This window comes from Pleurodeles waltl, chromosome 7 (assembly GCF_031143425.1).
Source record: "Pleurodeles waltl isolate 20211129_DDA chromosome 7, aPleWal1.hap1.20221129, whole genome shotgun sequence".
NCBI classification, from domain to species: domain Eukaryota; kingdom Metazoa; phylum Chordata; class Amphibia; order Caudata; family Salamandridae; genus Pleurodeles; species Pleurodeles waltl.
The window spans coordinates 506102135-506125190 of record NC_090446.1 but is presented as its reverse complement, the minus strand read 5'-3'; the positions used below and the strand labels follow the sequence as shown (position 1 = coordinate 506125190).

The window sequence follows — 23056 nt, the reverse complement described above, 5'->3', positions numbered from 1 at the left end:
AACCCTTCAGTTTACCACATACATTCTTTACAGGTCATCTGCAGTTCTCGGGGTCACTATTGGGCCGCCATCAGAATGATGAGAGTCCGAGTCTGAGGAGCATGTTCGGTGTTTCGAGTCCCCACCACTGGCCTCGGTCACCATCCTCCCCTGTTTCAGCGATGCCACCGCCTCCAGGGCCAATCTCCTGGCTTGGTTCTTCTGTGCCGGTGTTGGCCTGGCTCCCGTGCGTGATCTGTTCCGGCGTCGCCTCTCCCCCTTGCGCTTTTGGTTATGCGACGGTGTAGGCGAGGATCCAGGGTTACCCTCCATTTTATGTGCTTCTAGCCACTCCCAGGCCCCCTCTGGTGACAGGAAAGATAAGGACTGTGGCCGTCGCAGATTACTCTCATCGTAGCAGGAAATAAGAGTGAGTACTGGACACCAGCATCTCTCAAGGCCCTCTTCACCTCCATGTATGAAGCTCTCTTAGTCTGTACTAGTCCGGGAATAGGGTCACTGATGCGTTGTCGATCCTGAAAGGGCCTGCCTTCTTCGCGCGCTGCAGTAGGATGTCCCTGTCCCGGTAGTGCAGCAGCTTAGCTATCACGGTCCGCGGAGGAGAGCCAGACGCCGCCGGTCTCGCCGGAACACAATGAGCTCTTTCCAAGGCAAAAAAGAGAGTCAAGAGGTCCGGAGCCACCACCTGTCGCATCCATGTTTTCAGATATGTCACTGCATCGTTCCCTTCAGCTCCTTCCGGCAGCCCAATGATACGCACAATAATGCGCCGGTTGCAGCCTTCTGCGTCCTTGGCACGGCGTTCCAGTCTCTGGACACGGTACGTCAGTTGCTCAGGTGTGGTGTGTACCACCTGTTGCTCTGGCGCCATTCCTGTGATCATTTTCTCTGCATCCCGGACCCTGTCTGCTAGTTTCTGGTGGTCTGCACGCAGTAGGCCTCGTTACGCCGACACCTGGCCATTTTCTTACTGGAGGGTTGTTTTGGACTCCTCTATTGCCCCCAGGATCTTGTCTAGTGTTTCCTGCAACACGCGAGGTACCGACTTCCATTTCCAATGTGCCTGGGCCACCCGCGTGTTCTTTCCCTTGTGGCCTACTGTTCTTGCGGCTTTGGTTCGACATTCAGTCCCGAGCGGCAGTGCGCCCTCCCCCCGGGGGGCTGGCAACGATCACGACATTCGCCTCTCCACCAACCTCTTCACTTGCTCTGTGCCAGCGCAGTCCAGGAGAGATGGTCCTCCCCAGGCGGAGCCCGTTCCAGATCTCTGACCACCTCCAGGCACTCTCTCTCCCCCTCCGCAGGGGCTCTCTGCTCTTGGGATCACCGTACACACCTCCAGTTATTCTGCTCAGAATGTCCCACCAGTGCAGGTCGTCGGTGATGCAGCGGCTTGAGTCCACTCAGTCTCTCGATTCTTTGGCCTGGGTCATTCATCCAGTTTTTACATTCCAGGCCTTGGGCCGACCGCGGCTGCTCTCAGCCGCACGTGCTTTGCATCTCACTGTCTCTACCCTGGGGCATCCCCCTCAGGGCGTCACACTCCCAGGTCAGCCTTTTCCTCCCCGTAGTTGGTCCCCTCTGCGTCCTCCGTCGGGCCCCCGGCGCTTACCTGCTCCCCAGCCCATCCAACGCCCCGCCACCGAAGGGGGGGAGCCCCCTCGGTCCACCCGTTCTTTTTGGGCCAGGCAAGTCCTTCGCCCCCAATGGTGCCGCCTGTCGTGGCTCCCGTGGTCTTCCTTTATCCTGTTCCGGGCCACCTCAGCCCTAAGTTTCTCTCCAGGTGCTTGTTTGCCGTAGCTGACCGGTCCCAACCGGTTGCCACGTTTCGGCCCTCCCCGGGTGTCACTCCGTCCCGTCCAGTTCACCACAAACCGCACCGGGGCCTTCGCGCTCCAGGGCCTACTGCCTCTCTTCACCGTTGGGCCCCCTCCACTCCCTTCCCGGGGGTCCCCAGCACTCACTCAGGCTCCAGCGCGCCCGGCGTCTCTCCATCGGGCCGTTCTTTGCTGGGGTTGGGCACGTTCCTCTCTCACTGATGCGCCACCTCGTGTGCCCTCCTTGGCCTTCCCTTTCTTGCATATGGGCCTCAGCAGCCTCCGATCTGCCCAGAGACTTCAACTGAGCTGGTCAGGCCCTCTCGGCCACCGCGCCCCAACTCCTCTGGATCGCTGCTCCTCTCCTGCACAATCAGCGCGGCCCGCTCCACGAGCCAGCCACAGACACCAAATCACAGCCAGCCGCCTGTGGCACACGTCCAGCAACCCACCCCGTGGATCACTGGGCAGCCACCTCAGACTCACAGACCCTTCCAGTGTCTCCCCCCGCGACCTCACTACTGTCGGGGGTTCCCTCCGGGGCACTGTTCTTTCGGAGAAATAGAAGGCCTCGGCAGAGCGGCGAGTTTACACGTCCGCCATCTCTGCCGGCCAAGCCACGCCCCAAAGCCCAAGGACACTTAAGGAACAGCCCAGCAGAGTGGAAGATACTCAACTGCCCAGTGGTTAAGGCCAAGACTCTGGTGGTCATTACTAGTTTGACGGTCTTTCAGCAAGACCGCTGCGCTTGCGAGCGCCAATAGACCGATAGTGTTGGTGGTATCCCGCCCGCTGTATTACGAGTCCACAAAGCATTTTGCCTAAAAATAGCCACAATCTGACACCGCCTGGACAACCGAGGGCAGGATAGAGGCACTTCCACCACAAACACTGTCATGCAGAACAAAACCTGCCCTCCATATTACGACGCACAAATCAGCACAGCGGTCACTGCACGGTGGAAAACCATTGGCAGTGTTAACCGCTGTGGCCAAAAACACAGCTCTACTAGAACAGAGCACCACATTGGACAAATCAAATACTCCACACCTGACACACATACATACATTAGACAAACCAACAGACACTACTATAAAACATACCCCTGCACAACCCACAACCCTTTGCGACCATAACGAAATACACCGACAGCAAGGACCACACAAACCAGAGATACTGACATGTACCCCATACGCACTATTACACACAACAGTCAGCACACACAACACAACTTCACCGTTGACACAATACACACATCGTCACAGCACACAAACACCACAAACAACCAGCACACACAACCAAGCACCCCGACCCCACCAAGCACCCTACACTGCACCCCTGCACACTGCACACACAGTCACAACACAACCACCATGTCCCGTCAGAAACACCCACGCTTCCCAGGTAGGTCCAACAAACATCCATAGCCAGGAAAATGGAGTTATGGCAGAGAATAGTCAACAGGATCAACTCAGTCTGTACCATCCATGCACATGGGAGGATATCTGGAAAGGGTGGAAAGACCTATGGGGGAAGGTGCGTTCCATGGTGTCCAGGCACCAAACTGCCGTGATGAAGACTGCCGGTGGGCCCCGATCTTCTCCCCCAGAGTTGATATCATGGGAGTAGAAAGTCTTGTACATCCTGCATCCTGAGAGCCTAACTGAAATAACTGGTAATGTAACCACACACCCCAGCACTTTTTCGGCTCACCAGCATGCTAACCCACCACCCTACCACTCTCCAAGTCACCCTGTCTTCCAATACACCCCCACACCATCACCTAAAGCCCCTTCCCTGCATGCCACCTACCCACAATGCCCACACAGTCCCTTGCCACTGCATGGATAACACTGTAAATGACTATCATTACGACTCCCACAATGCACCTACGCATCCACATGAAAAGCTGATCGTTCCACGTCACAGTGCAACACCTCCATGTACAACTATCCCACCTGCAATACCAACAGGTTGGTACAAATGATGACCTTTACATGGCAATGACAGAAATGCAATCCTTAGCAACCCTCAATGGAACATGCTATCCATTTCAATATCCATTACCCAAAAACAATGTCTGTAGTGCTGCATCTGTCATTGCCATTATTTGGAATCGAGTTAAGCCACTGTATGCATCATACACAGGTCAGCATTTCCATCTCTAACATGTGATACTCTCCCACTTAATTCACAAGCATCCCTGCCACTGCCACCATGGAGAGGATACCAGATACACCCAGATCTTCCAAGGATGATGGCTTCAGTGAAGACAACACCACAGGATGTCTGGACATAGACAACTTACCTGGCCCATCGGGGACACCTGGTCAGTCCACCACTCCCTGCCCACATCCAACCCCCTCCAACCTTGGGCATCTACATCTCAGCCAAACCCTGCTCCCTAAACCTGTGTCCCAATGAGTGGTCAATCAGCAGTGTGCCCCCACAGTACAGGTAACGGAGTCGACCCCACACCCAAGACGATGACGGTCCTGGAGTAAGTGGGAGGGGGCACATCATGCCAGGGGCACAGGCGGTCAGGGGCCGTAGGAGGGGATCTGTGGTCCAGGGGATGGGGCCCCCAAGGCACTTGACTGGCAGGAAACCATCTCCCAAGTCCTGGGAGCATACCAGCAAACCCATTGCAAGATGGACCAAATACTCATCTTTCTGAAGGAAACCTAAAGGCTGCAGAAGCAATTCCACCAGGATGTCATGCAGCAGTGGCAGGCCCACAATACCACCATGGCCTCCATTGCAGGGTGCTGAGTGAACTCAGAACCATCCTGCATGCTTCCTCCACCAACCAGCAGGCCCCTTCCACTAGACAGGTAGTAACAGAGCCATCAACATCAGCCAGTGGAAAGGAGGCCCAGCCAGAGGACCTGCAGGCCACTGGCACCCCACCCTCTGCAGCTGAGGAACCCCCTGGAAATGTGATTATCCATCCAGACATCCTGCAGGAGCTGATTCCAAGACCATCCTCACTTCCAGGAAGTGACCCCCCTTCTGGACATTCTTCCCTGTGTGCCAATAAGATACCCTGTTGGCTGTTCAATGTCATTACTCCAATTTCACATGGCCCTTGGAAACTAGACCTGTACTGCCTACAGCTTGGTCATCTACTGTTATGTTTACTCCAACCATGACCCCCCTATTCAAAACGTTCACACTTTGTTCACAATCAACACCAGAGAACACAGGTACTGTCTCCGTGTCTTTATTGTACAAATGTAAATCTTAGTGAATTGTAATGTGTGGTAATTCCTCTCCACCAAAAGTATGTCACATGGACAGAAGAGGGAGCCATTCCCTGCAGGTAACACCCTACACCAGACAGGGTCCGATTTTCAGTTGCAAAGAAGTGACTAAGCCAGCCACACACAAGAGTAGATCCACAATTCCAACCTACAAATAGATCAAGACAGGGATTCATATTACGATAGTAGGCATGGTGGGAGCCACAAAACATATGTAGTACATTCTAGTTGTGCATATTGTGAATTTGCAACTACCCAGGGGACAACAGAAGATAATGTCAGACCCACAAGATCAAAAGTTCACAGGACTAATACTCAGTGAATCACAGCTGACATGGCTGAAATACAATACTTACTACTGTTAGGAAAGGACAATGTCCATGAATGCCACTGCCAACAGTTTTGGTAGGGAGTGAGACACACTACACATTCCTCATTTGGGAACAGATTTGCACAGGACCTTGCAGGACAAATGACACACCACATGTCTGTATATAGGAAGTATCAACCTACCAATCTGCAGTCACCACACATGTCAGTGAGATTTCATCAGTAACACAGCTCCTGATAGTCCTTCTGTCTCCCACCATATGTCACACCGAGGAATAGGTACACTGTACATCTCCAATCATGGACCAGACCATGAGCAGCACTGTCATGAGGCCTTTTGTAACTAATAGACCTGACAATACACGCACAACATACCTGTATATTACTGGAAGTAATGGTTGATCAGCTCAGTCCTACATTCAGCTGCACCTTCCTCATACCAGCCTCCTTATCACTGGCCATGTCCCCAGCATCAGCCACTGGTCCTGCTGCCTCATCCTCATTAGCCAGGAATGGAATGTGCAGTCTCAGAGCCAGAGTGGGTAGCATGCAGCAGGCAACTATGATTTGGCATACCTTCAGGGGACTATAGAGGAGGGCACCTCCAGAGATGTGGAGGCACCTGAATCTGGCCTTCAGGAGCCCAAATGTTCTTTCAGTAACACCCCTTGCCATGCCGTGGGCCTCATTGTAACAGTGTTACCCATCAGTGGTAGGGTACCTCACTGGTGCCAGCAGCCAGAGAAGGTTAGCATCTCCAGAGTCACCTGTGTGAACAAAGGTAGGACTCTTTCTCTCTGTAGTTGTGCCATCATGTATGGGACATTGCTGTTCCTCAGAATGAAGGAGTCATGCACAGATCGAGGATACTTGGCCGTCACTTGGGAGAAGTACTGGTCTGCGAGACACACCACTTTTACATTGATGGAGTAGAAGTTTCTATGGTTTCTGTAGACCTGTTCATTGGCCCTGGGAAGCACCAAAGCAATGTGGGTGCCATCTATGGCCCCATTTTCATGAAGGATGCCTCCAATTTGATAGAAGTCTGCCTTAACAGTAGGCTAATCCACATGTTGCGGGAACCTGATCTAGCTGTCCATGTGTTTCAGTAAAGCAGACAGTACACCTGTCAACACACGACTGAACATCGTCTGTGACATCCCTGCTGCCAAACCCGCTGTAATCTGGAATGAGTCTGAGGCAAGGAAGTGTAGCACTGAACTGTGGGAGAGATGGCATAGGGATTACGTATGGCAGGCAAGAGATCAGGCTCCAAATGGGTACATAGTTCCATGATGGTCTGACAGTTCAGACAATAGGTCTGAATGATGTGTCTCTCTTCAGGATAGCAAGGTTGACTAGGGGCCGGAACACCAGTGCATGTCTCATTCTCACCATTGCACGATATCCTGGAGTAGGAGAGAGGAAAAAATCACAGGTTGATGTCAACAGTTCACATGCCACCTAACACTATACTTGTAGCACACAATAGTAATGTGGACATAACGCTGAAGTATACGCAATCCATTTGGGCATGTTGACTGAACGTGCATGCCATCTTAGATTACAGTTTCAGCCCCAGGCAAACAGCTTGTCACACACAAAACATGTGACACTACCATTTCACAACACCCTATTCCCCCACGTAATAAGCTGTATGTAACTTTTTAACATACAGATATGGTTATTCCATCTATGAGGCAGCAAGTGACTTCACATATCCTGTCATTGTCAGCAGTCCATCTAACTACACTGTCCATGAATGTCACATGTGTGTGTACCCAGCTTTGATGTGTGAACATAGTCAATCTATGCGCTTGTCACTACAATTCATCCATGACACAGTTATTATTCACCTACAGTACACTGATGACATGCTAAATGGGAGCTGCCTGTCCTGCATGCACAGGACAGATGGAAGTGACTTCATTGCACTGGCTTTAGTCGTCATGGCAGTAGGCAGTTGCAACCGCCGTGTACTTCCTCATTGGATAACAATGTTGCCTATGGGAGTCTGCGCCCAGTGAAGGTCACCGCTGGCGGTGATGGTCATGTAGGTGGCAGCTGTGACCGCCTTTTCTGTTGCATAGCACACTTGTCTCCTGACACTCGTGTAAACAAGACCTCCACTGCTTGAGCTGCTGTGTACTGTCTCTGGGAGTCCTAAAGCCACGACCTTCACCAAGGAGGTTTTGTAGAAGCTAGTGGATGAGGTCCTATCCCTTTATGGACAGTTGTATGGGGCACCAGAGCAGCAGGATAGTCCAATGTTACTGTCCTGTCTGATAGTGGTGTGTGTGAGGGAGAAAGGCATTGTGATGAGTGGATGCATGCAGTTGGCAATGGCAATGGTGCTTTTGTGCAGTTAAGACAGGTTGGTGTGGGCATGAGATGTATCTGATGTGTGAAGTTCACTGCTGTTGCTGTGATGCCACTCTACATGACTTTCTCCTTCTGTCTGTGTCACCCATGCAGGTCAGCGCCCATCAGAAGAAGGGGATTTGGCATACCATTGCCAAGCAAGTGTGGACCCTGGGGGTCCATAGCCAACGGAGCACCCACTGCAGAAAGCGGTGGGAGACCTGAGACGCTGGGCCCGGAAGACTGCAGAGACCCAGCTGGGGATGATCTCCCAGCGAGGGAGGGGTGCCCGTTGGATCCTGACCCCCTTAATGGCCAGCATTTTGGCTGTAGCCTAACCTGAGGTGGATGGGCGCTTGAGGGCAGCACAGCAGCCACAAGGGGGTAGGTACACACTCACACCTCGCTAATGTTAGGCTTGTATGGGTTTGGGTAGCCTACTAGTGGTAAGATGTAGTGTAGATCATTTGTAGATGCACATGGACAATGGGTAACAGCCACCTTGGCTGGATTTGTATCGGTAATGTGTGCCAATACCATGCAGACGAGGGGACTAATACTATGTTTGACTTTGTCTGGGCCCCCTTCGTATATTTTGTGAGACCAGCTACTTGCGTCAGCATCAGTATACCTGAGATGCTAAGGCACTGCCATCAGTATTACTCTGCCACAATGACAGAGGTAATTTGTGAGTTCCCGAACAGCTGCCTTTTACTGAATGTGTAGATCGCTGCAGGGGCCAAGAACTTACTGACCACATTGTACATGGATTTGTGGGCATGCTATCTTACCATGCAGAAGTCTGTTGGGTAAACAGTACAGGAGATGTCAATGTAATCGACCATGGGAATGTGGTAACTAGTATGCAACTGTGTATTGTTAGACCCTTCATGAAGTCAGTGAGTGCCACATTAGTAGGTTTTTCCAGCATAGTTTTTGTTTCCCCTATGATTGCCCACAGTTAACATGTCAATGTAAAGGCATGCCCTCCCATGGCATACCAGCAAAATAATAAGTTGTTGCTCTGGTTGAATGATGGGTAGGTATTGACCCATTGCACCCTTTCTTTCTCTCCCACCCTCTCTCCCTCGCCTCCTGTGTCTTTGTGTGCATCAGCATCATGAGGTGAAGGAGAAGGGCCACAGGCAAGAGGGGAAGTTGCAGCCAACAGGATCCAGGAAGCTGACACCAATGGAGCCGAGGAGACCAGTGCGGCGGAGTGCGAGGGAAGTGCCACGCGGGAGACTGGATCTTCAACATCATCTTCGGATTCCTCCTCTGATGGATGTTCCCTGTCGGTGGTGGACCCACCTGGGATAAGCCCAGCACCATCCTTGTCTGCCACCCCTTACCAGCACCACCCTCCCTGTAGCTCCCCACCCAGTTGCCAGTGCCCGCTCACCCAGGAGGGTGGGTGTCTCCTTCGCTGCAGGCACCTCTGCCCCTGCCCCAGTCAGCCCTGCGGCCCTCAATGAGTAGGCTACTGACCTCCTGAGGCCCATCTCTGTGGGACAGTCAACCATTGTGAATGCCATCCAGGGATTAGCATCACAGATGAGGCAGAGCAATGCCTACCTGGAAGGCATTCACGGTACCCTGACTGTCCTGCAGAGATCCTTTCAGGCTCTGGCCTCTTCGTTGACGGCAGCCAGTGTCCCCTCATCTTCCATCCCCTCTCCAGCTACCTGTGCCCAATCCCACACCCCTCTCCCCACCCCCATCTAGAGCACACAGTCAGACCACCATTCATCCACCTCAACTGACACGGACAAACACAGGCACCACTAGACCCACCACCACCATGTACACAGACAACACACACATGCCGACACAACAACATCCACTCCCAAAACAGACACCCCAACCACCTCCTCCCTCAAAGAAACTACACTCTCAAACCTGCCAAATCCAGCCACTAGTCCACCCATACCCACCGTCACCACAATTGCAGACCCGCATACATCCACCCCATTCACCACATGCACACTCACGACTACCAACACCCCCACATGCAGCACATCTACTTAACCTGCAGGCACCACCCCAACAGACAATCACACATCCACGTCGGCATCTCCCTGCATCTCCTCCCCCCTCCCAAGACACCTAAATGCCCGCACTCATCCACACAACAGACATCCAACACACACATGGTTTCCACCCATGCACCTGTACCAAAGACACCTACACACCTCACAAGCACTCCCTCTCCCTCCACTCCCACACTTTTTTTCAATGACCGCCCTTGTGTCCATAAAAAAGAATCCTTTATAAGTTTTCCCTGTTCCCTCCCACTGTCCCAGGCCATGGTTCCCCCAAGCACCCCATTACCCTCCCCAAACTCAGTCCTTCCACCTCCCAGTCCTCCCATGCCCCCCGGTACTGCCTATGCCCCTCCCCCTGCAAAAACTAAAACCCCCACCAAACAGAAGGTCAGCCCTCCTAAACCCAAGGCCAAAGGCCGTCCCCCCAAAGCCTAATACCAACTCCAAACCCAAGCCAAAGGACCCCCTCCCAAACTCAAGCCCCCACCTCCGCCCCCTCCCCTCACCCCTGAGGAGCCTGCCTGCCCAATTGATGCCACTGCCATGTGGAGGCCACTTTGCAGTCAGGAGTCAAGTTGGGGTCAGAAACTTTGCCCAGTGTGCTTGGAGCAGTAAAAACTTTTCGACTGGCCAGTCGGCCTATGTTGTACATAGTTTATTCTTCTAATGACATATTTATTTCACTATATATGCACCACAGTACCATTGGTATAGAGGGTAACAAACTTGTTCTTCCTTTCCTTCCACATGTATGTGGTGTATTTGTGTGATTTGGTGTGTTTTTTCTGTTTATGTGATGTGTTTGTGTAGCAGCATGAGTTGTGTAGGTGACTTGTGCTATGGACTTGTTGTGATGGTGTTGTATGGCATTGTGTGGTAGTGGTGTGTGTGTCCATGTGTGTAGTGATGCATCTGTGATGTGCTTTGAGTGTTGGATGGAAGTGGTGTGTGATCTGACACGTTGTTAGCCAGTGTTCTGGTCTGGTTGTGTGCTGTAGTTACGTGTTCCTGCCAGTATGTGCTGTCTTGTGGAGGTGTGCAGTGTGCCTCTCTGCCAATGCGTTTGTGTGGTTGTGATGGTGTTGTCGTTGTGTGACTCTGTGGTGTTGTGTATGAATGTGTGTGGCAGTGGTGTGTATGTGCGGAGCAGTGTGTGTATGGCACATGTATGTTGGCCGTGGTGTGTGTTTGTGTGTGCATGTGTGTGTGTGTGTGTGTGTTGGTACAGGTGTTTGTTTGTATGTGTGTGTGGCCGTTGCTAGCCGTGCTGGGTGTGTGTGTTTTGTGTGGGTGTGCAATAATGGCCTTCCCTCCAGTGTGTGCTAGGCGGGTGTACTTAGGGTCGTTGTCGTCGCTGGTTCTGGAGTTGTTGTGCCATCAGGAGCAGTGGGAAGACTTCATGTTCAAGGTCCATGGCAGCTCCAGACGTGTCTGTGTTTCTGAAAGTGAGTGTCTCCTTTTATATGGTTCGTTTCCACCAGGGTTTTGGTGGTGGTGCGACCACCCTGGAAATCCTGGCAGTGTGCAACCTCGTAATATGCTTGATGGAAACATGTTCCACACCGGACTGGAGATGCCTGCCGCAGCAGTCCGTCCACACTGGTGGTACTGCTGTGTCTTGGCTGTGTTCTGTTGGGAACACCGACATGGTCATAATATGGGGGTCTTCTCTGCCGGGCCCGTAGCAGTGCGACCGCCAACCTCGTAATGGCCCCCCTCTGTGTTGTAGTGTGAACCACTTCACGGACCAGCCTGCTAAAGTAGTCTGAGGCACTCCAATCAACATATAGCACACAGGGACAGCAACAATAGTGACGCAACCCACAGTGCACAAGGAGCATTTGGCTTGAACAGCTGGGGACAGCCTTCACAGGGCAATGCGACCCAGCTGATAAAGAGACATCTGATAAACACAGAAGAGCAGTGGGGACAATTGGTTATTGGTGATGCAACCTGTCTGTACACCATTCATGGAGAATGACAGAGACAGACAGCAGCGCACATCAAGAAGACAGTGATGAGATCATAAGGGCGGCGAGAGAGGCAGTGGCCACCCATGACAAAAGCTGGCTGCTGAAGCAAATAAGAAGGGAGCCGAAAGGTCGAAACAGCCCGGAAGAACCCAGTGACATTGGGGAGAGCAAGGAGCATTGCAAAGGCTACCCTCAGGACAGCAAAGGCGGTAAGAAGGTGATGGAAAAGAAAGAGAATAAAAAGCAATGGATGAACCCTTATCTGTGGCACTCAGCACCAGCAAGAAGGCCAAGTCTTCAAATGATGAGCAGATAAGCACGTTTGTGCAGGCATGCTTAAATTGTTTGCACCACTGCTATTTGCAAACACTGGGGCGGGGGGACACGCTTGGGGGAAACAAGGCAGTGGGGCCTGTGGGAGCGAAAACCAACACTAGGGATCACACAAATGCCGCCAGCTCAGCCACACAACCCCCAAGCAAGGCAACAACCCTTGGGGAGACACCATCAACAAGCAGTACCAAAGCAGCCCCTACGGAGGTGAGGGGGAGCACATTAGGGGCAGAGGTCATGTCCAAACTGGGGAAGATTAGTGCCAGAGGCCTGCAAGAGGGGCAAACTAGGGCATCCTTATATGGTGACAACGGCCACAGGCCTAGCGAGCCTGATAACTTAAGCAGTGAAAGAGAGTGTCTAGCGCAAGGTGTTTATAGGCATTTTCACACTGCTGAAGATTCAAAAAGAGGGTCTAGATCTGGTGACATGCGATAAGAGGGATGATGACAGGAATGAGATGGTGTGAGTCAGAAAAGAAAGGAACTTTGATAACTGTCTGGAAGCTTTCAGGATAATGGCCTGCATGATAGTGGAAACATTGCTGCATTGCATGAAAGGTCTATGGTTGTATGAGTCCAAAATACCCGAGTCATACAGGCAGTTCACATGGGAATCATGGCTAGATTACAATAAGGGCTTTTGGATAAAAATGCAGGCACACCCAGACATGGAGTGGAACGAAGAGGATGTGTCAGGCTACATGCATAAGATGATGGTAGCCAGGTAGGCCAGGTCTTGGTCAGAGAAGCCCGAGTAGTCTTTTCGGAAGGGTCAGTTCACGGGGCAACAGGAAAAGCAGAATGCCTTCTTTAAGATAAAATTATTTTCAAGTTGGAAAGTGGGGGCAATTATGACAGGGCGAGTGCGCCTAGCCTGCATGTATGTTCAGGCATGTGAGCTCCACCTGTGAGTGGGGGGCACCCAGCAGCTGACTGCAAGAAAAGTAGGGGGGACAGAGAGAGAGAGAGACAGAGAGAGACAGAGACAGAGAAAGAGAGAAGAAAGAGAAGGTGAAAAACAAGTAGCCTGGAGGAAGAAAAGGCTCATAAGGTATGGGGGGCTTTCAGCTAGCCTGCTCCCCATCAATACCCATGAGCTAAGACAGCTAGTTAATTGGTTTGACAATAAGCCAGACAAATGCTTACTGTGTGATGACTTTGAAAAAGGGTTCAAGATTCAAGTGACAGAACACTTCAGGACAGAGGAATCCAAAAACCTTTGCTCAGAGCTCCAGCATTCCAAGTGCGCAAGAAGATTCTGAAAGAATGATAGGATCAACCCTGAGGACTACGCAGTTGGCTATGCATCAATGGGTTACGCTATTCATTTAGTGCACACAGCAGGACGGGGCTTTGATGGCAATGGCAGGCATTAAATCTGCCTTTAGACTCCTGCTGGTGCATCCCGAGAGCTATCACTTCCTGGGTTTCCAATTCGAAGAGAAGACATATTTTGATAAAGCACTGCACATGGGGTATTCCATATCTTGCGCATACTTAGGGTGATTCAGTGCCTTTCTGGAGTGGATGCTACACAGAGAGCACTCAAATGGGAAAGGGGCAAACTCCGCTATTTAGACAGCTTTCTATTTGTAGGTGAACCAAAGGGGCAGAGTGTAGAAAACTGCTTAATGCTTTTCAGCAGATAGTGACCTAGTTTGGGGTCCCATTGGCAACAGACAAGGCAGTGGGACCAGCTATCAAGATAGTATTTCTGGGGATAAAGCTAGACTCAGTTGCTAGCACTCCGCGCATCCCAGAAGACAAAGTGCAGGATATTACAAATAAGGTTAAGGCGCTGATAGGGAAAGAGAAGGCCACGTCTGGTGAGCTCCAAAAACTGATAGAAAAAATGAGCTTCGCAGCAAGAGTGATCCCGGCAGGGAGAGCGTTTGCAAGGTGTCTCACGCAGCTAACTAAAGGGCTAAGGAGGGACAAAGCAAGACCTGATGACCTGGCTAACCTTCCTGAGGGATTTCAATGGGGTGTTGATATGGAGGGAAGGTTGAGTCTCGAACAGGCTAATAGCATGTACACAGACGCCAAAGGCAGCATAGGGTTTGGCTCCTAGGAGACAAGTGTTGTACAAAGAGCTGGCCAGAAGATTGGGCAGCAGCAAAGATAACCATGAACATATCCTTCCTGGAGCTGTTACCCATAATAGTAGCACTGACAATATGGCAAGCAAGACTGCAACATGACGCTGACCTTATGGTCAGATAACCAAACTGTGGTGCACACAGTCAACACAGGGACAGCCATGTGTCCACAGGTCTTGAGGCTGTTAAGGAGATGGACGAAGCTTCAGTTGGCAGGCAATCTGGAAATGAGGCCAAGGCATGTCCCAGGGGTCAGTAATGCTCAGGTAGATGTGTTCTCTTCTTTCCAAATGGAAAAGTTCAGAAATGTGGGCTACACAACTGAGAGTAATGTCTCCTTTTTCAGAGGAGCTCTTGTCCCCTGTCGGATGCGACCTGTCCCAGGTGGTAGAGCACACCCTGGCACCCAACACAGTGCAAAGGTACGCCACATACAGAAAAACAGTTCAGAGGGTCACTGGGCTATACTCTTTCAGGTATGCACAGAGCACAGCAAGGGCTGCAGAGCAATTTGTAAAGTGGCCTTTTGATCAGAGCAAAACTAGATCCTGGGTTCAAGAGTACCTGACAGCGATAGCCCATTTCCCCAAACGAGAAGCCGGGGAGGACACCACCACCTCACACTGCCCCAAGGCAGCACTGAAGGGATGGTGGCGCCTGTAGGGGAGAAGGGAGGACAAGAGGCGGTACACTGAATTCAAGACCCTGGCACGCCTGTTGGGGGTCCAGTCCCAGATTTTCTGAGATGCCTCAGAAGTTACATTGTTCAATGCAGCATTTACGCTATCTTTCTTTGGGGTGTTTAGGGTAAGTGAGCTGGTGGCAGCAGGAGACCGCGTGGGGCCTTCCTACATGCATGCATTGTACTGCTGGGCACAGGGCAGGTCGAGATAACACTGAGGAGGTCCAAAATCGACCAGCAGGCAAGAGGGGCACTGGTGAAACTAAAGTGCCTGTCAGACAAAAATATGTGCCCTGTTCACTGGATGCGGCAATACTGGGCATTTTGCCAAGCCGGAGAGGGCCCTCTTTACAAGCACAGGAACGGGAAGTGCCTGAGCAGTTTTCAGTTTCAGGCAGTGCTGAAGATGACATTCAGCAAAGTAGGGTTGCCAGCAGCTGAGTTTGGTATGCATTCCTTCCACATTGGGGTAGCAACAACAGCAAGGGTGGGGTGACAACTGAGGGCATCAAAGGAATAGGCATATGGCTCTCTGCAGCCTACAAGCGGTACTTGAGAATCCCACAAAAAAGGGAGCCTTTGAGCCAGCCACCCCACCCCAACACACACAACCATACCACAACTACTATACAGTAAGCTGTCACCATTTGTCTTGGCAGGAGAACGAAAGATAACAGTTTGGATTGTGGGGCACATTTTCATTCGGAGAACCCAATACTGGTGGGCTCAGGGGGGACGAAGCCAGTCTCCCCAGACCCAGCAAGATAAACATAAGATGGATGGGGGCGTCCAAAATGCACTGGGAGCAACTAGGGGCTATGTTGGAGAGATACCATGAAGAATACCCATCCAAACCAGACCTCCTCATTGTGCATTCAGGAGGGAATGACCTGGCACAGTTGGGAAGAAAGGAGCTTCTGGGGTGCATGAGGCATGATTTAACCAGGGCTTACAGGCTATTTGGCAGTGTGCACTTGATATGGTCTGAAATTGTGCACAGGCAAAAGTGGAAGAGAGCCTGGTCCACTAGCGCCCTGGAAAAATCCAGAAAAAAGCTCAACATATTGATAGCCAAATACTGCAGGGCAAACGGATGGGAAAATATCAGCCACGGCCTAAACAATTTGAGGCACCTGGGGCCATATTTATACTCCGTTTGCGCCGAATTTGCGTCGTTTTTTTTAACGCAAATTCGACGCAAAACTAACTCCATATTTATACTTTGGCGTTAGACGCGTCTAGCGCCAAAGTTCATGGAGTTTGCGTCATTTTTTAGCGTGGACACCTACCTTGCGTTAATGATATGCAAGGTAGGCGTTCCCGTCTAAAAAATGACTCCCAGGCCTGTGCTCCGTATTTACACTCCCGTGCAAAAATGGCGCACGGGAGTGGGCGGGCCTTAAAAAATGACGTCTACCCGCGTTAGCGTCATTTTTTAACGCCTGCTCAGGGCAGGCGTTAAGGGACCTGTAGGCTCGGAATGAGCCCACAGGTGCCCTCCCATGCCCCCAGGGACACCCCCTGCCACCTTTGCCCACCCCAGGAGGACGCCCAAGGATGGAGGGACCCACCCCAGGGACATTAAGGTAAGTTCAGGTAAGTATTGTTTTTTTTTTTTTTGTGGCATGGGGGGCCTGATTTGTGCCCCCCTACATGCCACTATGCCCAATGACCATGCCCAGGGGACATAAGTCCCCTGGGCATGGCCATTGGGCAAGGGGGCATGATTCCTGTCTTTGCTAAGACAGGAGTCATGTTAATGGCGTCTGGGCGGCAAAAAAAAATGGCGCAAATCGGGTTGAGGCGATAATTTTGCCTCAGCCTGACTTGCCCCATTTTTTGACGCCCAAACTCCATTTTCCCCTACGCCGGCGCTGCCTGGTGTGTGTCATTTTTTTTGGCGCACACCACTCCGCAGCGCCGGCTAACGTCATTGAATAAATACGGCACCCGCATGGCGCTTCAGAATGGCGTTAGCCGGCGTTAACTTTTTTGACGCACAACTGCGTTGGCGCAGTTGTGCGTCGAAAAGTATAAATATGGCCCCTGGAATACTTCAGTAAGGTTGGGGTGCACCTGCCAGAGGCTGGAACAGAGGTATTCTGGGACAATCTATGGGCAGCCATGGCGCTGGCAGCGTGCCAGTAATGAGCGAACAACCAGATGGGGATGCTGCCCACGGACATAAGCCCACGAGCAGTGTGGTGGTAAAGAAGTCAAATAAATGGAGCTTAAAGAGGTTTGAAAGGCCAGACCCGACAACAGCAGGGTGGCAGACCACGTACTTACGTTGAGATACCTAACAGCAGGGTAAGGCAGTCATAGATGGGGGTGCAGAACATGGCACTTGAAGCCTAGGCCCGTGGATCGGCGGACTACTCAAAGTAGGCAAAGGTATTGAGTTGGGCCTTAAAAGAGATTTTGGAATTATTCCCCCCCACCCCACACACAGATATTACACTCCAGCTCAAAGACTCCAGTTGACCAATAAACGTATGAGTGATTTCTGGTGATTTATGACAAGGCAACAATATTCATGTGCATTTGATTTATGACGTGATTTATGACCTGATGACAAGCTGTCTTTACTCCTGTGTGTTTTGATTTATGGCAAGATTTATGATGACAATGTAGCCTTAGGAGCGCGATTTGATTTATGATGCCAGTTATCTTAGTCAATTATCGTTTTATGACAGATAGACGTGCAGGCTGATTTATGATCCCTAATAAAGTTATATCGGGGTACATATTGTTTAATCTTGGTGTTAATAAAGCTGCAGCCAAAACTTCCAAACAGATTCTGTGTATAAGCGTTTCAGTTCAGAATAGAAGTGGTCACATGCGAAGTTTAGTGGAGCACGGCCGCTGATGGGCGAAGCCTGTGGGTGAGGAAGGGGAAAGGGGCGCGGGCAGATCAGGCAAGCGAGCAGTAGGCGACGCTGGTTTTGTGTCAGGCTGTAAGAGGAATGCAGTGATACTTTTTTCCTCAACTGCCCCTAGTTAACCATCAAGTAGTAATTTATGAAACGCTTATGGTGTCATGCCTGCGGACATGCCAGAAAATGTAGTTTTTCGGTAGCTAGGAATTGGATTTGGTTTGCCAGGCATGTAAGGAAGCATCGCAGCAGGACAGCATGGGAGACAAGCTAGGAGCACCCCCCTGTAGTGCCACTGAAGGAGAGGTAGGCCACAACCCGTACTATGAAGGAAAAGAGGACGATTGTGGCAGTAAGTACAGGATGCGAAGCCCTGGAGCAGGAGGGCATAAACATACAAAGTATGAAACACAGGCATTTGAGTGAGCCTCATGAACTGGGTGTAAAACAGCAGTAGGTTTGGATAGCAGAAGTGGATAGAAGGACACCTATGGACTGGAGTGGTTTAAAATGATGGAGACCCTCTGGGTTAGAGCAATCTGTGGGAGAAGGCGAGAGTGACTCCGGCCCACAGGGCTGACAGTTGCAAGCTGGTGCCAGCAGAGCATTCTAAGGCTGATGTATGTTGGCCTGCATGCAATGAAAAGTATTCTGCGGCTTTTTCATGACTGAGGGCACAGCTGCCTACCTCTTCTAGAGCATGGAGTGGTTATGTTGGCAGTGTGATGAATGGTATGAAGTAGGATGTGAGTGTGTGGCGTGAGGTTAAAGAGACAGATGACCCGGTTTTGGACTATGGCAATAAGAGTGATGAGTTTGAAGAGGGCGAGATGCTTAAGAGCAGTGTGACAGAGATCAGGGTTGAGAAGGGTCAGGCAGATGAGGACTCGACAGAGCATGTAAACTGGAGGAAAGAAGAGCTTTGATGCCTTTCAGAGATCGTGAGTGAATGAAAGGAGACCATTAGAGGCTTTGGACAAGCACAGAGGAGCTGGTTGGAGGGCAGGGGAGCTGCCAGCAGTCACAGGAAGAAACAGCCAAAATGTATGGGTCAGCGTGGGATGTCGGGATGGATGGTAATGCTAATAATATCAAGACAAAATCTGTGGAGTAAGAGATGGAGTGGTAAAGTAACAAAGGGCAAGAGCTACTAAACATTCATGTTCAGGGCAGTGGAAAAATATGAGGGGAGTCTAAAGGCAGGGAAATGAATGTGTAGTAAAAAAATGCAATGTTAGGATAAGAAGGAGAAGGAAGAAGACAACAGTAGAAAAGGTGATGGTGGTGATAGCGATCCAAAACACAGGAAGAAGCTGCCTTAAATGGGGATAGCAATGTACTTGGGGTCACATTCATCAGAGAAGACAAAAATAAGACTTGGAAATATAATTATGTGGATGTTTTTAAATTGTTGCATAGGGATTTGCAATCTAAGGAAGGGTCCAAAGAGGAAGAGTGGGATTTGGTGTGATGTCCATGGGTACCTAAGATGGTGGGAAATTGGAAACTGGCCTTTTCTGATTTATGCTAGCATATATTGCAAAAAGTACAGACTGTTGTTAAAGTACATGAACATAATTGACAAGACCCAAATGTATTTTGGGGAGTACACATAGTTAAGGTACGACGAGGAGTTTAGGGAGGTGAGAAACGTCCTAAACCACGACTCTGGAACAACAAAGTCATCTACAACGCAGGCGTAACCACGCTTGCCGGAACAACGACTGCCTTTTTCTCACATGTGTGGTTAAGGCAGAGAAATGTGTGGTTAAGGCAGAGAAAAAGGCAGAGTGTATTGGTAGAGGGCGTGGTCAGTTACGTGGGGTTGGGGCAGGGTTGGGGGGTAGTTTTTTGGGGTGGGGTGGATTGAGGGCTTGGGGCGGGGGTAGGGGGTCGGTGTAGTTTGGTTTTTAGGGGCAGGGTGGGAGGATCAAGGTAGTTTGGTCAGTTATGTGAGCTGGGGCAGGGTCGGGGATAGTTTTTAGGGGTGTGGGTGGATTGAGGGTTTGGGGCGGGGTAGTTTGGTTTTTAGAGGCGGAGGTGGGGAATCAGTGTAGTTTGGTTTATAGGTGGGGTGAGGGATCAGAGTAGTTTGGTTTTTAGAGGCAGGGGTGGGGGATCGGGGTAGTTTGGTCGGGTAAGTGGTGTTGGGGCAGGGTTGGGGTTAGTTTTTACGGGTGCGGTAGATTAAGGGCTTGGATGGGGTAGGGGTTGAATGCATAAATGCCACATAATATTAGAAACATGTTTAAGTCTTGTAAAAATTAAAAAGTCATATTACAAAATAATGCAAAACCATATCAAATCATATTCAGTTTACAAATCACTCCAATCTAGGTGGTCACAAGACTCAATCAAACCATTTGTGTGGAAAACATAAACAATTCCAGAATACATGCTCACCCCATTGTCTCACATGCCAGTTGACTCTCCATCTGTATAAAGTGTCAAAATAAAACAAATATGAAATACATAAAAATCTTAAACAGCAGCTCAAATAATGTGCCCACACATACCTTGCTGACACTGATCACTATATGTGATCTAAAAATACATAAAATTGAAATTACTCCCTACTCCAAACTACACAAGCAGCCCATTTCACCACTCAGTGTGCTTCGACTCCTACCTCATTAAAGACTGTCGATCCCGTATATAGTCCAAACTTAAATCCCAATGACTGCAGTATTACTAGCACAACATCTGCAGACAGTAATATAATCCTATTAGTAAACATCCATAATAAAGCAATACTACAACAAATGTACCAGCATATAAAACTATAATCCCTCTCTCATACTCACAGTAAGGATACACTATTGGTCTGTAATATCAGTCCACCCGTACACCACGTGTAAGCGGTGTGCGTAGAAAACCTGGTTGAGTCGTCCAGTGAGTGCACCTTGTGTAAACTGCGTTCCTAGCGGGTGCCATCTTGCCTCCTTTAAAGTGTCATGGTAATCATGAAAGGACAATATTCCTTCCCAACGGCCGCCATCTTGGACCTATTCATGAAACATATCACATGAATATATCTTGTCGCCTAAACACTCCTCAGTGTATCATAAATTTAAACCTGTACACCCTTAGTCGACAAAAATACTCCATGTATAGTTAGTGTATATGAAATAAGGCGTATGAATAATCACGTGGTAAATGCACTTCGTGCAAACGGCGTCCATGACGGACATCATCTAATCCCATAAGAGGAGGTAATAATGATAATAGAAGGAAAGTTATCCTATGTCCCCAATGGCCACCATCTTAGACTTAGTCGCAACATTTGTCATATAAATGGATTCCATCACTCTAAATACTTTAATGTGCAAAAAACTGAAGCATGTGCACTCACTTTTGTACCATATCACCGATAAAGAATTCCTTGAAGCAGACCACCACTCACTTTAAAACTAAACTACAGTAAATTGTACCGCAAATAAGTATTAACTTTTATGTCATAGCGGCCGCCATCATATTACTGTTCCACATATAGTCAACATACCTCATTATGAAAGAAACACTAACTAAAATGAACACGAATGCTATGTTAGCAAAGGAAATTCAATCATTCATGGTTGGAAATAAGTCAGTTGTTACCACAATCCCAAGTAGTCTGCACCAAGACGGCCGTCATTGTGGTCGCAAGTCTACCATATGGCCAACACATAGCCTACCTCAAACTCCACTATCCTATGATGGAGCATCGTCACAAAATCTCATATCAAGAATCATAACATTTGATTTAGTGTGCATCTCAGGGCATGTCTATCCCCCAAAGAATTTGGGATACGTAAGGCAGTACACTTAGGATGTTAAATACACTAATAACTGGATGGAAATGCAATAACGCATGCATCACATTACAAGTAGAGAATTGCTTTAATTACCCAGGAAGTATTGTAGCTCATGGTCCATATTCAACCCCCTGTCTACTGATTGTAGTTTTATAATCCATATGGCCTCATATCAGTATAAATTCAGATCCCTGTTTCCGCCCGGGGGTCCCTGGCAAACTGGTCTATATACTAAAATTGAAAACTGTGTTGTCTTTGTGCTTCACAAGCAACCTACAAGGAATCTATTAAATGCATAACATCCACATAGAATGTCACCCCTTTCATGGAACACTGCAATTCAAGCTGCAAATGTCATAAAACTTCAACTTGAACTGAACCCTAACATACCGACCATGAGCCACCTTTAACAATCTTTGAGTGGTGTGAATAAGAGAGCAGTACAGATCTGCTTAGTGTGGTGATGTCTTGGCAACTCCGAATTGGGGAAACGAGTGCAGCGGCAATGTCCCTGCTCGGCAGCGGTGGTGACTGCGGCTGGGCCAACCTTGTTGAGGCAAGGGGATCCCCGGTGGCTGTACTGCCGCCAAGAACAGAGACCCCTGGTATTGGAGAGTGGACCATGCCCGGTTGAGCCCTGGTGTCCTGACCTGCTGATGGAGGGGAGTAGTGAGCCAGGTCCGCTGATGCACGTGGGGCCGGGAGCCACTCACGATCGTAACTACCTGGGTGAGCGGGCTTGCTAGCCGTGACTGGCTGTAAAGATAGGTTCCCTCCCTGGAGGCAAGCAGTGGACAGAAAAAGCCACCCCAGGAAATGCTCATGATGGACGCTACCGACAGATGCTGATAAGGCCTAGTGGACAGGATGGCTGACCTGGACAGCCTGAACGAAGACTGCTAACAGACCTGAGGTGAGGCAGCAGGAATGGGGAGTACAGAGCTGCTGAGCCCCCTTGGCAGATATGGGAGGATTCCTTTATAAATGACTGGATTGCAGGCACAACCTTGGAGCCTGGCTGCATAGCAGAGGGGCAGAGAGTGGGCTGTTTCCAGAGATGGCCAGGTGAACCTGCCTATTGGTGATCACCTGCTGCTGATGTTTCTGCCCTGGTCATGAAGGACGGCACCACTGGGCTCTGAGGACAGAGTGGGCTGGACTGCTCTCCGGCCCAGTTATTTATCTTTCTATCAACCAGGTTGAGAGAAAAGCCTTGGGGAAGAAGCACGTCAACCTGCAGCCATCACCTGAAACCAATATACCTTGGGGCCGACGCCCATGAGGGTGCAGAGACCTAGATAAGCGGGTGGCGATACACTGGCACTGCGATTGCCGGCATAGGTCACAGACAGACAGGAGGTTTCTTAATGCCCCTGGCCCTTGTGCGAATGGCTCCAGCCCCGAAAATGTAATGGCCCACGAACTAGAGTACTACGCACTGTGGGGAGACCTGTGACCCCGGAGGACTGCTAGCGGATTGA

The 23056-nt window shown here is 50.1% G+C and overlaps 1 long non-coding RNA gene across 6 annotated transcripts in view; it reads right to left on the bottom strand.

Annotated features, from left to right (window-relative positions):
- The window catches only part of LOC138304278 (uncharacterized), a 133806-nt gene that overhangs the window by 59425 nt on the left and 51325 nt on the right, over positions 1-23056 (bottom strand). For 3 of the 6 annotated variants that reach the window (XR_011205534.1, XR_011205531.1, XR_011205529.1), the window contains one exon: positions 20185-20216. The exons of the other annotated variants lie outside the window; for them this stretch is intronic. This is a non-coding gene — a long non-coding RNA (uncharacterized lncRNA). The remainder of the gene's footprint in view (positions 1-20184; positions 20217-23056) is intronic. 6 annotated transcript variants of the gene reach the window in all.